Source organism: Mytilus californianus, unplaced genomic scaffold (assembly GCF_021869535.1).
Source record: "Mytilus californianus isolate M0D057914Y unplaced genomic scaffold, xbMytCali1.0.p SCAF_7, whole genome shotgun sequence".
Taxonomy (NCBI): domain Eukaryota; kingdom Metazoa; phylum Mollusca; class Bivalvia; order Mytilida; family Mytilidae; genus Mytilus; species Mytilus californianus.
This window is the reverse complement of record NW_026262723.1, coordinates 68,916,036-68,933,926: the sequence shown is the minus strand read 5'-3', so window position 1 is coordinate 68,933,926 and position 17,891 is coordinate 68,916,036. Positions and strand designations below refer to the sequence as shown.

General features: G+C 31.9%; 1 long non-coding RNA gene across 4 annotated transcripts in view; it reads right to left on the bottom strand.

Moving 5' to 3' along the window:
- The window catches only part of LOC127709980 (uncharacterized), a 106,012-nt gene that overhangs the window by 85,344 nt on the left and 2,777 nt on the right, over positions 1 to 17,891 (bottom strand). For 3 of the 4 annotated variants that reach the window (XR_007985881.1, XR_007985882.1, XR_007985880.1), the window contains exons 3-4: positions 13,447 to 13,529; positions 724 to 788 (exon numbers count right to left, since the gene is read on the bottom strand). This is a non-coding gene — a long non-coding RNA (uncharacterized LOC127709980). The remainder of the gene's footprint in view (positions 1 to 723; positions 789 to 13,446; positions 13,530 to 17,891) is intronic. The other variant, XR_007985883.1, reaches the window with a different exon arrangement.

Genomic DNA, 17,891 nt, shown 5'->3' with positions numbered 1-17,891 from the left:
CTGATTTGTTTTTCATTCCCAATGTACATCTATGAACTGTCCCCTTTACTTCAGGAGATAAAACAGGTTCAAACTACATAAGAACCACATTACTTTATCGATCAACAACTGGAGGTACTGCGAGCAAAACTCACAATCATACGCCCTTCAGCTGCAAAGTCAATAAATGTCAAGGGAAACAGCAGCAATAAGTCTAATCAAAACCAAAATATGTGGTGCACAAGGTCATGCAAAAGTAAACGCAAACCATTCTGATGAAAAAATGAAATACGAAGTGTAAAACTACATCATGTAAGATTCTATGAAAGTTTCTCAAAATCCTGTCAGGCAGTTCAGGAGCAGTTGTTGATACAAAAGCGACACGGAAAGACGAACAGAAGGACGAAAAGATCATCTACCCAATCGCTATATACTGCCCGTTTCAGCACTTCCCTGATCAAGTTTACCAATAATGGTGATAGCATTATACTATACAGTAGGTCTCTTTTTTTCAAATTTATTTCCGAAGAAGCCGATGTACTACCTTTTCCATATCTGGATTCTTACCTGGCTTTTTTGCAAATGCAGTGATAGATTTTTACATTGATGCATTTATGCCACTGTCAATATTTTAGCTGTAAAATTATCGGGTTTGTTGAGCTTTAATACAACTTCAGCCAAAGTAACTGGGTTTATAGTTTTCATGCATATAATCATTTATCTTTCTCTATCTTACATGCCTACCTTTACTTTTTTCCTCGGATTTCGCCGTTGTTTTTCGTTGTAGGACGTAAAGATTCCACAAACGTCTGAAATTAGAAAAATGAATGCTTGTGTCAGATTCACGTAATGTTATAAAGTGTTTATGATTAATTAAAACATACTTATTATTTTAATATAGCATGCCTCTCCAATCAACTTTGATAATAAATAATAAAAAAATAATAGCTGCATAATCAAAATCATGAAGACTATGACTCTAAATCCAAAATGTAAATTCGTGTTACTTAATTTCATTCTAGCAGTGGCATACTGACAGACCAGAGATACCCGAGAAAGCCGGAAGTTGTCTGTCAGAAGGCCCTCATTGAATGTAAAGGTATGCTTTCCTAAAACAAGACGAGTCTTAACACATTTATTCTAAAACCAGTTGTTGGCATGATACGGGTTATGTTCTTCTCATATATTTTATGATGGTATGATACTAAACCCCTAACGGGAGGGATTGTACTTGATTTTCATATGATGAAGACATAATCTTTCAATCAGTTTAATTGAGGTATTGAACTGGCATGTCAGTAACTGCTAGTAGTCCTTTGTTCATTTATGTATCATTGTCATTTTGCTTAGTTTCTTTTGTTACCTATTCTGACATCGGACTCGGACTTCTTTTAAACTGAGTTTTACTGTGCGTATTGCTATGTGTTTCTTTATTCTACATTGGCTAGAGGTATAGGGGGAGGGTTGAGATCTCACAAAACATGTTTAACCCCGCCGCATTTGTGCGCCTGTCCCAAGTCAGGAGCCTCTGGCCTTTGTTAGTCTTGTATGTTTTTTAATTTTAGTTCATTTATATGTTTTGGAATTAAGTGTGACGTCCAGTTTCACTGAACTAGTACACAATTTTATTTAGGGGTCAGCTGAGGACCACATCCGGTTGCGGGATTTTCTCGCTGTGTTGTTGACCCATTGGGGGCCTTCGGCTGTTGTCTGCATTTTGGTCGGGTTGTTGTCTCTTTGACATATTCCCCATTTCCATTCTCAATTTTATTTGACCTGTTTCTCTGATATACACTGTCAAACAAAAATATCAGCTTGTTTTTGCATGCAAGCACGCTATGGGAACTTAGAGACTGTTAAGAAGTAGCGATTGAAGAGACAACACTATTATTATGAGACCATAATTCCCTTCTTTATTTGCCATTTATTTCTCTTGGCAAAAATGACATTTTGGTTTGTCTACGTTAGCTGGTTTTTCGTCCCTAAAATTTGTTCTTATTTTACGTAGCCATTCTCCCATCCTCTTTTCCTCAATTATGACATTCCCTAATGAGGTTAAACACCTTATTTTTACCTACCATGAGCAACACTACGGGTATCATATGTGGAGCAGGATACGGTTACCTTTATGGGGTACCTGATTCACCCCCGGTTTTGGTTGGGGTTCGCGTTGCTAAATCTTTATTTTTTTTAAGCAGGATTTTGTAAACGAATTTTTGTCTTGTCGTCATTTTTGTATTTTGCAATGAATTTGTCTCGACTTACGGATTTTGATTCTTTCCTTGGTATCTCCGGCCATTTTATTTTAATAATTCTTATGGCTAGACTATATGTTATGTGGCAAGGTTAATTTATAAAAAAAAACAAAGTCGTATATCTACTGCTGATTCCTTTATCAGGGAGTTAGTCTAGAAGACTTTAGTAGGGATATGTACCCAATTCTTGTTTTCCCTTAATCTACCGTGTAAGTCACATAGTGAATCGTCTAGAGACAAGAGTGATGTGATTAATTTTGTTTATTCGTTTCACTACAAAGAATATTGTTAATGTTTTGTCAAAACTATAGTCAATACTATCATATAATGGAAAAACTATGTGAAAGTATTTGCTGATGCAGCAGGTTGATTTTCATTTTTGCACTTTGTGGCACATTTATTTCTTATAATACTTTAATTATTTCAAACTTCTTTTTTGTTTTATAGGATTAGAAATATTCGCAGTTAGCTTTGAAATACATGCTATGAATGAATTCTTTGTTCACAAGTTTCATACAAAAAATTTAGTTCTTGGAATAAGGTTATGATAAAGAAGATAATATTTACGGTACCAAAGATATACTGAATTAGCTTTGTCCTTACATCATATTCTATATGACATAATGCATTGACAAAAATTATGTTGTACTCATCGCCCTGAAAAGATAAAAATCACAAAGGTATAATTGCACCCTCTATTCACTTAATGCAATGATATGGCAATATGATTATTATTACATAAGATTTGGTAACTACTGATTAAGTCTCCCTCGTGGTAGCATGCTCACCTGGAGTGCGAGAGATTTCGGGTTTGATGCGTGGCCAGGTTAAGGAAAATTCTAATCAGTCCAATCATAACAATTTTGATGAAATAAATTAGTTATCCCAATTTATATTTCAAACGAAGACCCAACAAATTTTATATAAGAAAAATATATTTTGATCGGAAATTTGGTTACAGTAGGCGCGATTGTATAACACAGGCAATAGCCGATATACAAGCTTCAATTATAACGAAAGCATCTCTGGATTAATATTTAATTGATTGATTGATGTTTGCTTAACGTTCAGTGGCAAATATTTCATGCGGAATAGTATTTAAACCTTATCGTGCCTTCTTTCCAAAGAATTATATAAACGTGTTTCTGTAGTATCAATCTTCATGTATGCCCGAGATAAAAACCTTTGCTGGCATCCAAACTAAAAGGGCTTGATCCGAATAACCAAAAACCAGTGTACAATAATTTGTAGGGATAATTGTCCATTTTTTCTTTAATGTCTTGAATTACAGTTTTTATCATACATAGTGAATAAAACACAGAGAAAAAATGAAAACAACACGTTATAAATTTCATGTGCCCGCATCGCTTTTCTGGATTTACCTTCACTAGGAACGCTCAAAGCCAAATATTTGATAGCTAAGGATGTATAAGAACCGAAACAGTTGAAAATGCTATATGACCTAAAAGGACATAAAATAGCCATATCCATCTAAGGTCAGCCTTGCCTTAGGTAGTTGAAACCTTAGTTTTTTATAATTTCAAAATTTATTAACGGACAATTTTAGAAAGGTTTGCTATAAATCATGTTAGTACCGAAGTACTGACTATTGAGCTGATGATACCCTCGGGGACTGATAGTCCACCAGTAGAAGCATCGAGGCACAGAGAAGAGAGTGTTGTGTTTATTGTTGTCCAATCATTTGCTTGTTCGTTTCACTGCAATGAATTATTAATGTATTTTTTTTTATATTATCATATCATTTAAAAAACGTTTTCAAACGGTTTGATAATTTTGTAGATTATGGATAAAGAGACTACCATAGCTGTATTTGACAAAACCTTTCGGAATTTTGGTCCTCAATTCTCTTCAGCTTCGTGCTTTATTTTGCCTTTTTAACTTTATTGTTTTGAGCGTCACTGATGGGTCTTTTGTAGACGAATCGGGCGTCTGGCAAACACAATTTTATTCCTGATATCTATGACGAGTTTATTCTTATAATTATGGCACTTTTTGAAAGCATTTACTCCATATAAGACCGTTAAAATTTTCTTCGAAATCTTTCTGTTTTTCTATTACCGTTTATCTTTTTACATATATACTATAGAGGAATTTGTTCATACGTGTTCTACACGAAATTTAGTTCTGGGAATAAGACTTTTACACCGAATCACACACTTTATGGTCTACCAATCGGAGACATTGAACTTTTTCCCGTAATCAGATTCTACGTAAATTCAGGGATTGAATCAAATTGTTTCTTGTAATCCTGTCCTTAGAAATTAAAGGAACAATTGTAACTTAAGTATATTTACTGCAGATATATGACAATACATGATATGTTACTCCTGCCTCTGTGGTCTTTCCTCAAGTACGATCGAATTGGGGTTTGATCATTGAGCAGGTGAAACAAAATATGTAATGTTTTGTTTGTGTTGAATGTTTTACAATCAGTCAAAATATATTGTACAAAATATTTAACTTGATATAGCAGAAATACATTGAGAATCTAAATTTTTATTTCAGACTTAAAGTCAACAAATTTTTTGTTTGAAATTTTGCATCTTTTGCAGTGATTCAATTACCCTATTTATTTCCTGATATTGTACTTATGTAATTTAAATTCTTAGAAGAAGGTTTAAAGAAAAATTTTGAAAGGAAACTTGAAGATCAAATGTAAGAGGTATCAGACGACATGAAAAAGGTCAATGACAAACGAATTTCTCGGAAAATAAACTTAATCAAACGTTCTCGTGCAAGAATGATGCTTTCCTGGAAAACCCGTCATCATGTACACTCGAGACCAGAAGTTTTTGAAACCAATTTCATGAACATCTTTGAGAGCATTACTATCAAACGGTCTTAAAGATGAGCATTCACAAACATGTTTAACTCCGCCACATTCTTTATATGCAGGGGTAAATAATTCAGTGGTTATTGTTGGTTCGTGTCTGTCATATTTGGTTATTCATAAATAGTTATTGTTATAAATTAGGCCGTTAGTTTTCTCGTTTGAATTGTTTCACATTTTTCATGTCGGGGTCTTTTATAGCTGACTATACGGCATAGGTTTTCCCAATTGCTGAAGGAAGTACGGTGACCTATAATTGTTTATATCCATGTCATTTGAACTCTGGTGGTGTATTGTTGTCTCACTGGCAATTATACAACATTTCCTAATTTTAATATAAATCAGAACAACGAAAAAAGTGTAAGGAAATATACGCCTTATGTAGTTACAACTTTAATGAACATTTAAATCGATGATTTACAGTACAAATCGATAATTCACAGTACAAATTGATTATTATCAGTTAAAGTACACCAAATCACAAATCAGATCGTATAAGGCGGATGGTAGCCATGGTGACAGATTATTCTTAGTTGTATCTACATTTGACAAACTGAAAAGCAATTGTTACCATAAACAGAAATACGACATACACTTTGTTTCCCGAAGAATCGTAAAAGAGTCAAAGCTGAAAGATCGGTTAAGCCAATTAGAAAATCTTCTTTTCAGTCTAGGTTCATTTTAACCATACTGGCTATCTAAAACTTTCACCCTTGGCGTCTCTTATAAGGGACAACCAGACAATAGCTTCGACCACAGCACAATCTTTGACTTCCAGTTTTAGCTCATCAGGACCCGGAAAGTGTTATATTTTTTTTTTAATGTCCATATTTAGGCAGTCGACCATTATTTTTCCTTAATCCTTAATGCATTGTGCGTAGCAGTAACGGTAACAATTTTACTGTACCAGATGCGCATTTGAACAAGTAATGTATTTTCAGTTATGCTCGAGGCCGAAATATTTGAAAATTTAACCTAATAAAAACGTTGAAGAGCTGTTCAAACCAAAAAGGACCTGAAGTATAGCCAAATTTGGACAAGGAATCAAAGCTTTGCATGAGGCAGATCTATTCCTTAATTCAAAACGATTTCCAAAATGTTGTGACAGCAAATTTCAAAAAAAATTATCCGTATTTTCAAGCCAGTACATAAGTATTGGCTACTGGGCTGGTGATACCCTCGGGGACAAACAGTACACCAACATAGGTATCGATCAGTGGTAGTAATAACTTTAACGATAACAATTTAAATACACCAGAAGCGCTTTTCGTCAAGTAATTCATAAGACTGTGGTTTAACACGACCGTAGATATTACCTGTGACAAACAGGACACTCTTTTCTTTTTTTTTCCTTTTTTTTCTGGATGCTGATGTTCCATTAGTTCCTTCAAACGGAATTTACATTTTTCGGTTTAATGGGTAAATTTGATTAAGATCAGACAATTTTATGAAGTTTATGCAGTTTCTCTAAAAAGGTAAGAGGTTTCCAGGTCTAAAGCAAATATGTAAGATTTACACATATTTATACTGATATTTTACAGCCTACTAGATTGTTAACAATTGAAGCATGTCATTTGATTGATTTATAATAAATCAACGTTTTCGAAATCAATGGAACAACAACGTGGCCTTATCATACTTTCTCCTTTATCAGTAACATTTTCAGATTTAATTCCACTTAAACGAAATTAAAATCGGTTTCGGCTAAAAAGGCCCTTTTTATAAAACTAATTATAAAAATGTTGTGCGATGCCTGGGTGTAAAAATTTGTGAGAAAAAGCAAAAGTTTGATAATAAAAATTAATCAAAAGTACCAGGGTCATGGTTTTGTACACCAGACACGCGTTTCGTCTCCAAAAGACTCATCAGTGACGCTCGGTTATAATAATATGATAAGTGTACGTCTATTCAAAATGATTCACCAATTTCAAAGAACCAATCATTGCCCCAATTTCACAGAATACGTTCGAATGGATCTTTTGCAATGTATCATGATATAATTATGACTTTTGAACACACTTTTTGACAGACGTCTAACTTAAGAAGTAAATATTCATTTTAAATCACCTATTGTATTCCATCCATTTGAGTATAACTTAGAGCTACATTTATATATTTAAATTTATAATAAACAATGTCAAATGCATTTTAAACATACATATTTAAACCCCTTTGCGTATGCAAATTTAAGATAACTTTCAGATACAAGTAAAGATTTATTCATTTGAAATTCAAACGCAAAATGAAGAATGTAACAAAATATTTTTCATATGACTCATTAAATATCAGTCTTGGTGTTCATTTCTCAGAAAAGTATAGAAAACATTTTCCATGAATCCTAACCTTTTGCTCAAATGTTTAATTCCTCATTTCCTTAATACGATCAGCATGAAATCAATAGGTGCTAAAAGAGATGTTTTGATTTCTTGATGAAATTAAGAAGATACGTCAGCATGTTTGGGTGAAGAAATGAGAAGATACGGAAGCGGCACTCAAAATCATTAATTGATTGCTGTTTTTTGTATTTTCAGGGCGAGAACACATACTATTATATTCCGTTCAGATACTACGTTTATACCACACATCGAAATGTCACATTTCAAACAGCAGGTAGGAAAAAGTCCAAATTATAACATTTCTACACTACCTCATTGGGGTTTCGAAGGACACTAAAGACAATGACAAAAGAAGCATTTGAAAAAATAGCGTTAAAACAAACATGATATAGACAATTTTATATCTTCTTGTTTTACCAGAAAAGAGAGAGGTTGTAAAAGTACAAATATAATCTTGTTATGGTACAGTATAGTGTTAATTAAGATATGTTTCTTTTGATTGAAGTTTTGAAACTAAAAGAATTTAATGAAACAATGTGATTGCCTACTCTATATACCTCTCGTTTTCACTTTTTGTCGTTTCCATTGGACATGTAACTCTTAAAATGATCACATTTATTTCAATCAGTCAATGTGTTTGAAAGTTTTAGTTTGGATCATTACTGAATAAAAAGGGAAAAAATAAACATGAACAAATTAATAAAAAATTTGTTATTATTGTATCACTATGCATCTTTGCAATATTCATTTCTGTCCCATCGCATAGAAAATTATTTCTAAAAAGGCAAGAGAACTGTGAAGCTCATGATTGTCATACAGATATTATGCATCGTTTTTCAACGCAAACATAAGATTTACGATTTTATGTTTTAAGATATATATTATGTATTTATTTATTCGAAATAACTTAACACAAGGAAACATTTGAAAATTACATAAGTCTTTATTGTCATATAAGTTTACATAAATAGTACTTGTGACCAATATAAACCATAAACACCAACAAACACTCTATTTTGGCTATAATTTTTGTCTTTTTTAGTTTAGAAACTTTTCATTTCTTTGATAAATTTAGGTTTTTCATATATTTTGGACTCGTGCATCACTGAAGAGACATATATTACCGAAATGAGCATCTGCTGCAGTAAAACAAGTACCGTTAATGTTATACCCGGAGAAGACAACAATAGTTATAAAACTTGTGTCTCATCCGTTTGTTTAGTTTATGAACAATAAAACTTCGGTACTGGAATAAAAATACGGATATTGTGGTTTTAAAATATTTTAAAGTAAGGAGTATATCTCCTTCATCATTCTCATGTTAAGCTCTTAATCCATTGCCCGGTTTTGCTATACTTTTTGTCCTTTTTAGTTAATTAGCTCTTCGTTTATTTTTTTTAAAGAAGTTTTGGACCTGAGCATCACTGAAGAGAAATTTATTGTTGGAATGAGCATCTAATGTAGTAGAATTGTTACCGTTTATGTTATTTGAATACACACAGATATATATATATATAAGACTCAAAACTGTTTTAGAAAGGAACCTGTCTTTTTAACTTGGTTTAAATTTGAAGGAATTTGCAGGACCACTTTTTTCCTTCACAATCATAAAGAGTTCGAAACATAGGATTGTGCTTAGCAGTCGCACACAAAAAGATTAATACTTTTTTTTTGTAATTTTTACAAAAAGAAGAAAGTGGCTTTTATCTCCAGTGGTTTAATATGTCTATTCTTTTAAAAAAAAAGTATTCGGTCGCTCACTAAGTCCATTGAACAATTCTCTAATTACACAAAGTCCAGGTCATTGCAGACCGTTTTTAATCATGAACATGGAGTTAATCAACAAAAGCGTTTGATGCAACAAAACAGTAAAGTATTAATAAAAGATATGAACTTAAAAGACAGGCGAAAGATACCAAACGGACATTCAAACAGTCAAAAATGATCTGACAAAGCCACGACTTAAAAAGAAAAAGATCAACAGACAAACAACAGTTCACAAACCACAACATAGAAAACTAAAGACTGAGCAACACGAACACCACCAAAAACTGGGGGTGTTCTCAGGTGCTCCCGATGGGTAAGCAGATCTTGCTCCACATGTGGCACCCGTTGTGTTACTTATGTAAGTACAAACCCGGTTATAAGTCCAATTCGGTAGGTCACATTTCGGTTCGTGCTTTTGACAACTTATTATTACTTCTGTACATGGTAAATTAAATGTTTTGCACTACAAATTCTGTTTAATTTTTCCTGACAGGACCCAATTATGAATGCCTCAATAGAAAGGGGGATGTTTTGGTAACATTAGTAACAAACGATGTGATGAATTCTAATTTTATATGTACACATGTCCTCATGAACTTAAATCTAAAATAAAACAAAATGTTATTTCTCTTACGTCATTGTAATAGTATGCACATTGCCTAGTCTATTGTTATGGATTAAGAAATTTTAATATTTTCAAAGAATTTAGATCAAGCCAAGTTGAAACAAGTGCAATTTTCCCATCGAGAAAGATGCACCTATTGCTATAACGATCTACAAATGTATCAGTAACGATTAAATGCATTCAGAAAGCAGACAATGGCCTGGAGTTCTTAGAAATGAACCTAATTGACCTTTAACAATTGTAAAACAACTTTCGAAAACTTATTCACTGAAATAACTTCATATTACTCAATATAAATGTTCTATCAAAATCTTAATATCCGCGTATTTCTTTATTATTTCTTAGAATAAAATCTTCACCTGAATCAATAAAGTTTGTTAAACTCTTATTTGGACATGTTTATTTGCAATGACCGCCAGCGAATGAATTGAACGCAAATTCATGGAAACGCAACAAAATAGGTATTTAACCTTTCCAAATGGCTTATAGATTTGCTTGTCGTATTTCTTAGAAATTCTTTGTTTGTACATTTCCTTATCTAATTAATGTAATATTATGCAATATGTCTATACTGTAAACAAAGGAAATACTGTTTTATTATTAGATTTAATCATTCAATTAGTATAGCTAGTGACACAAGCAATGATTTCATTAATGATTTGTTAATAAAAAATCAAAATATTTGACGTAATGAGAGGATGAGGCGAGATAACTCAAATATCTTTGGGTCCTCAATTGCTCTTCATCTCCGTACTGGTGAGTCTTTTATAGACGAATCGGTTCTGGTGTACAAGATTTTCAGCCTGGTATCTATGATGTGTTAATCATATATGATAAAAAATTTCGTCCTCCTTTAGCATTGAGTTTTGCTGATGTTATTAAACTCTTTTTCAACGTATCAAGGCCGTAGCCTGAATGCGGTTAAGGATTTAAGGCATTAAAGAGACTTTCCTTTTTGAATTTTCCTTGGAGTTCGGTATTTTTGTTTTTACGTTTTGCTAGATAATATGCAATATGTTTTTTGTAATATTCTTTATAGTGTTTTTAATCATCATAATTTTGAAGGTTTACAATTCCATGTGGTGCCTTTACGGGGAAGGCATTATTTTTATATAAGCAGGTTAAGTTCTTTGAACCTGCTTTCAGTAAGAGTGAGCATTCTTGAGTATAATTAAGTATTTAACAACATGTAACTGTGTTTTAGATGTCGTAAATATCGATACAATACAATTAAACACTTTTAAACAACTGATTGCAATTATGCGTAATTTTTGTGAACCTCTCTGATGGAAATTTAATGGTTTGGAGGATTGAGTGCTAATTAATTTTTTAATCCCGTCACAGTTTCACCCGCCTATCCGAAGTCAGGAACTTCCTGTATATTTTTGTCTTAATTTTAATGTTTTATTAAAAAAAAGAATAGAATGATATCTAATATTGCTCAAGGACACATGGTCTTCAAATAAAATAAATGTGTTATTGTTTTGAAACAAAAATATTACTGTGGATTTCTATCCTGTTTTGTGTTGTTGAATACATGTAGATTTGTCAATGTATACATGCATCCTAAAAAAATACAAAGCTTGCAATAAAGTTTTCTACTCTTCATTGCAAGGTAATTAAATCTTCTTTAAATGTTTGAACATGTTTAAACATTCCTTTTATGTCTGTTTGGTTTGTTCACACATTGTTGTCAATATAATGGAATTATATGCGACTGTCATACAAGTGAGAGGTTTAGCTAGCTATAAAACCAGGTTTAATCCACCATTTTCTACATAAGAAAATACCTGTACCAAGTCAGGAATATGACAGTTGTTTTCCATTCGTTTGATGTGTTTGAGTTTTTGATTTTGCCATTTGATAAGGGACTTTCCGTTTTGAATTTTCCTTGGAGTATTTTTGTTATTTTACTTTTTTCAAAATGAGATCCAGAAAGCCACAACAGAAAGGAGAGCGTTTTTATCAACATTTGCAACTAAAATTCCAACTCCCTCATGCAACATTAACCTTAGATGGATTTGGCTATTATTGTAGGTCCAGTTTGGTGATTAAACTCTTAACTTTTTCCCTTTCTTATACAGTGTTGACTTTCAAGTTATGGCTTTGATCGTTCCTAATGACGAAAATCTAGAAAACCGCAACGTTTTTATTTTATTCGTATCAAGTCTTACATATTGAATGAGAATAGAAAAGGATTGTAACTCAAGTCATGAACATTGCTTCCAGCAAACACAATGTTTTATAGCTATATATCATCAAACAATTTCAAAGCAGTAAAATAAGTAAATATGCAAAGATGTATTGAAAAGGTTAACAAAATGTATCCCTTGGACAAATCTCTCAAAATGAAGTAAGTTATTGATTTAGAGAACTCCAAAAAATAATTTGGACACAATAAGAAAAAATAGTGGCGGGGGTGGTTTGGCGGTGAACATTGACATTTAATAGTAAAGAATCTGAGAAAAATGTAACAAAAAAATCAATGAGGGGTTTATGAGGACATGTGGTTATACAATGAGTATATCATGCCAATGTAAACCCACAAAAATCATTCGAATGAAGGCATTAAAAAAGAAGGTAAAAAATGCACTATGTAACTAAGATTCTGTGAACATTAACAACATTCTGTCTAGCGGTTCAAGACCAGCAAAAGGGGAACGAATTAATGGACTGACGAATGCATGGACACATCTTTAAATTTATACATCCTGGTTCAAAAAGCGGAAAATATAATCAGTGCAATTTGCAAGTTGAAAACAATTCAAATGCTTCTATGAGGAACTATTTTTAATTACCTAGATTCAATGAATTCACAAAACAGATTATTGCCTGCAATTCTCAGAAAAGAACTTGACTGACATTTCATAGAACTGTATTACTACCCTTGAAAAGTCATATTTCCTACAAAAGTTTCGCGTTGATAAAGAGGGACTTCAGTACAAAATGTTAATTATCTCTATTTTTACGTTTTTTCTAAGAATATCATAAGAACCTAAATCTTTCAAAAAGATTGTGACAATGGTTTTAAGTTTTGTTTATATGCATGATTGTAGGAAAAGGCATAATTGTTTTCGTATGACTCGTTGATGGTCTACTTATAGTTTCTTAGAAAATGAAAAAAAAACCACATTATCTCGGAAGTCATTTTAGTAATTCTTTTGGAAATCGGTAATGATTTTATGCATCATGCAGAATAGCTAGCTATATGTCCATGATTTTATTAATTTTGAATGTGCGAAAACTTCGCAATACTCTAGCGGGATAACTGAAATGTATTTTTTATACGTTACTAATTGATTATACTTCCTTAAATATCACATATAAGTGTAAACGTTCTAGCCTGAATTTGTTTAGAGGTCTATCCAATTATAAGCACATAATATGTTTGCGGTTATTTTCTGTTATCGTGCTATTTAGAATAATTATTTTGAAAGCTTACAATTCTTTAGTGTACATTCATTGATAGCATGGCACTATTTTCAAATCAGAAGGACAAGGGCCTAAAGCGTGCTTTAGGTAATTGCGAGCTTTCTTTAAGGTTTCATATTGTTATCAAGTCATGACCTTGTGCATGTTTGTCTTGGGTAAATGTTTATACATAATTTGGTGTTGACGACATACATGACATACCTTTAAAATAGATGAGGGTTTTAATCTTTTTACCGAAATGTATCTGTCATACAATGGTTGGAACTCTTGATACGCATCTGAAACTATACAGATAATCTTAATTTTCAAGGTATATTCGTCATTATGTAACTTAACATCATAAGTCCCGTGGAATACTATGACCGAGACCCCACATTTTATTTTGATGACTATACATTACTCAGTAAATAAAAAAAAAAGATAAAAAAAAAGACGGTAAGTCATACAATATTGAAAGATAAGATTAATGTAACTATTTACGTCATAATTTTTCCAATCCATGGGAAACGAATATCATAAATGAATAGTAGTATTAGAAGATTTTTATCAGAAAAACTACAACGGCATAAATCGAAGAAGAATTTGTATAACTGCGAGTAAACGCATAAGATATCCTAAACAGAAAGCATTGAATGCTGTTAAATATTTATCCTAAGTAACAAAATATATTTGTATGACATATCGTTAAGACTGTAAAATAACTTCAAAGAATATCCTTCTGTCAAGAGTTTATTCGGATGAAATTAGATATGTTTTATTGATTAATGAAATACAGCCCTGTTTCGTGCATTACTTTTTTTTTTTTATTTTTATATCCTTCCAGCATTTGTTCAAATAGAAAAAACAAAACATACTAAAAAGAAATTGATGGTACAACATTGATCTTGATCTTTGCTCTTATCCTTTTAGAAAGGTGAAAAAGAAATATAAATATAAATACGATTTTTTTTTTACATTGACAGTGATGCGTTAGTTTCTTTTTAATGCCTCGTTAGACAAAAACAGTGTCATATTTCTAAGAAATGGGAGAAAACCGTTTTCCAGGAAATCAAGAGCCTTGAAAATCTATTTTTTCATTAGTTTGTCGTATAATTGATATATTATTCCTAACTGTTTACTAATTGTAATGTTTGTCTCGATTTCATTAGTTTGAAGGCCAAACCTTTGTATAAAAGACACACATTGACAGAAATAAAACACCTGAGAGGATATCATTTTCTCACAGGTCTTGTTTCACAATTTATCAATAGATTCGTATTCATGCCCATACACCAAACGATGTGTGCCTGACTGTCCTGACTTACTCTATCAGACCGTTCGAAAATACTCATCCTATATACCATGCTTATGATACAGTAAATGGGTAGAACATTTAGTCGTCATAAGACACATCAGAGGCACTCAAACTAAATCAAACAGAATGGTCAAATCAATTAGGAAGCTCATGAACATAGTAAACCCAGAACAATCGGATACTCCTCATTCAAATGTTTATGCTATAGTCAGTGATTGTTATATAGAAATTTATCAAATATTTTGTATTTTGTTGAATAAAATGTCATCTATATAATAATTTTCAGATTATTCCATCAAGTGGTAAGAAATGAAGGCGACTGTAGTTTACCGATGTTCAAATCTAGTAAATCGATAAAAAAAACCCAGACAAATCAAGTTTTCAAACAAAATACTGAGGGAGTCGCATGAACTAGCTCTAAAAGGAGCGAGACCGTGGAAATAAGGGAAGATTACCAGGAAATCAAATAATATCAGCGCCCTTTAAAATTATTTCTCCAACATGAAGAAAAAAAATAATCAAAGATACCAGGCTTATAAATTTTGTACGTCGAACGCGCGCTTCGTCTGCAAAAGACTCATCAGTGACGCTCGAATAGAAAAAAGTTGAAAGCCAAATAAATTACGAAGTTGAAGAGCAATTAATAATAATGTATTATCGATAAATGCTTTCAAATTTTACAGTTTATGGTAGTGTATGGATTTTTGAAAAATCTGTCTAGAACGCAGATTGTAATGGAATATTGTTTATCACATTTGTTCAAATCAGTCTGTTTGTATTTCAATCATATGTGTAAGTACATGTGAACCAAAATTATTTAGCACTAAAAAGCAACAAATTAGAGACATTAGTAGATGACTGATGTTGAAAACTGGTATATTCAGGCAACATATATAAACCAAGATAAAAAGAAATCATGAGGAAATTACGTGAACTCCAAACCAAGAAAGACTGGGTGTGTCGACAGTGTATGAACCTGAGATAAATTCAGTGAACTATATATAGCGCCTTATTTAAAAAAGTTAAAGGACAAAGGGAGATAAATCAAGTATCAAGTATAATGATATTATTCTTCCCGGTGTCTTTGACATTTAATCGCACTTATCAATTTGACATACTTCTCTGATAATTAATTTACTTAAGCTAACATTAGCATAACATCTTCTGTTATTCATCTTGATGACTATGCAAGACTCAATAAACAAAAATGGTCGAAAGAGAGGTTAAGTCATACAACTTGAAAATATAAGATTAATGTAATTGTTCACGTCATAATTTTTCCAATTCATTAGAAACGAATAACATAAACGAATGCAGTTTTAAGAAGTATTAGAAGTTTCTTACAAACAGATTAAAAAGGCATAAATTGAAGAATGTAAAAAACTGCGAGTATACACATGCATGAATCGCTAAACAAAAAGCATAATATGCATGAGTTACATATGCTGTTTAAACATTTATCTTAACTTTCTTTTATTTATTTGAAGGATATGTCGTTAACGGATAAAACTTAATTTAACTTCAAAGGACATCATTCTGTCAAGAGTTTCATAGAATTACATTCACTATTGTTTGTTGATTAATTAATTACGGACATATTTCGTCCCTTACTTTTCGTTATTTTTTTATTTTTATTTCCTTCCTGCATTTATTAAATAAGAAAAAAACAAATCATAGTATAAAGAAATTGATTTCATTTAAGGGTCGTAAACGAAGTACAACATTGATCTCTTTTTTTTTCTCTTTTCCTTTTAGAAAGGTAAAAAAAACATAAATATTACACACGAATGTTTTAATACTGACAGTGATGTGTAAGTTTCTTTTTAATGATTCATTAGACAAAAATAGTGCCATCTTTCTTAGAAATAGATGAAAACACAATTCCAGGAAATCAACAGCCTTGAAAATCTATTATTTCAATATTTTGTCGTATAAGTGACATATTATTCCTAACTGTTTACTTATTGAAATGTTTGTCTCGAATTCATTAGTTTGAAGGCCAAATCGTTGTATAAAAGACACACATTGACAGAAATAAAACACCTGAGAGGAAATCATTCCCTCAAAGGTATTGTTTAAAAATTTATCAATAGATTCGTATTCATGTCTACCAAGCGATGTGTGCCTGACTGTCCGAACTTACTACATCAGACCGTTTGAAAAACACTTATCCTATATACCATGCATATGATACAGTAAGCCAGTCGAACGTTTTGTCTTGATAAGGCACATCAGTGGCACTCAAAGTAAATCAAATGGAATGGTCAACTCAATTAGGAAGCTGAAGAACATAGTAAACCCAGAACAATCAACCACTCCTTAATTAATTGTTTTTTGCTGTAGTCACTGATTGTTATATAGAAATTTATCAAATATTGTTTTGTTTGGTTGAATTAAATGTCATATGTGTAATAACTTTAAGAGTATTCCATGAAGTGATAAGAAATTAAGCCGACTGTAGTTTACCGATGTTCAAACCGTAAATTGATGGAAAAAAAACCCAGACAAATCAAGTTTTCAAACAAAAACTGATGGAATTGCATGAACTCCAGAATGAGCGAAACCGTGGAAATAAGAAACGATTACCGGGAAATCTAATCATTTAAGCGCCCTTTAAATTTAATTCTCCAAACTGAATTAAAAAAGATAATCAAAGATACCAGGCTTATAAATGTTGTACGCCAGACGATTAAAAAAAGTTAAAAGGCCAAATAAAGTACGAAGTTGAAGAGCAATTCATAATAATGTATAATCGATAAGCGATTTCAAATGTTACAGTTTATTGTAGTGTTTGGATTCTTGAAAACTCAGAGTACAATGGAATCACATTTTCTCAAATCAGTCTGTTTTTATTTGAATCATATGTATTAGTACATTTGTACCAAAAGTTTTTAGTACTAAAAAGTAATAAATTAGAGACTTCAGTAGATTACTGATGCTCAAATCTGGTAAGAAAAAAGAAATTATGAGGAAATTACGTGAACTCCAAACCGAAAAAGACTGAGTTTGTAGACAGTGTATGAAACGGAGATGAATTCAGTGAAATTTCTCCAATAACAATGACGCACAACCTTTTATGACCCATTTAAAATTATCAAATATTCTCACAACAGTACATCGTCTACACTTCTTGGAATAAGTGTTGATCTTTTACACATTCAAATTAAACATTTTTGATACCTCATTTCCGTTAGAAAATTCTTTCACGTTTGTGAGCCTTACAGCTTGATATCTTTTAAGAACCAGTATTTCTTAGAATTAAAACCTAAATATCTGTCAAGTAGTTATAGATGTTACAGGTGAGCCAGTTTTCATTGGCAACCCAGATTAAGAAATATCAATCCAATTATGA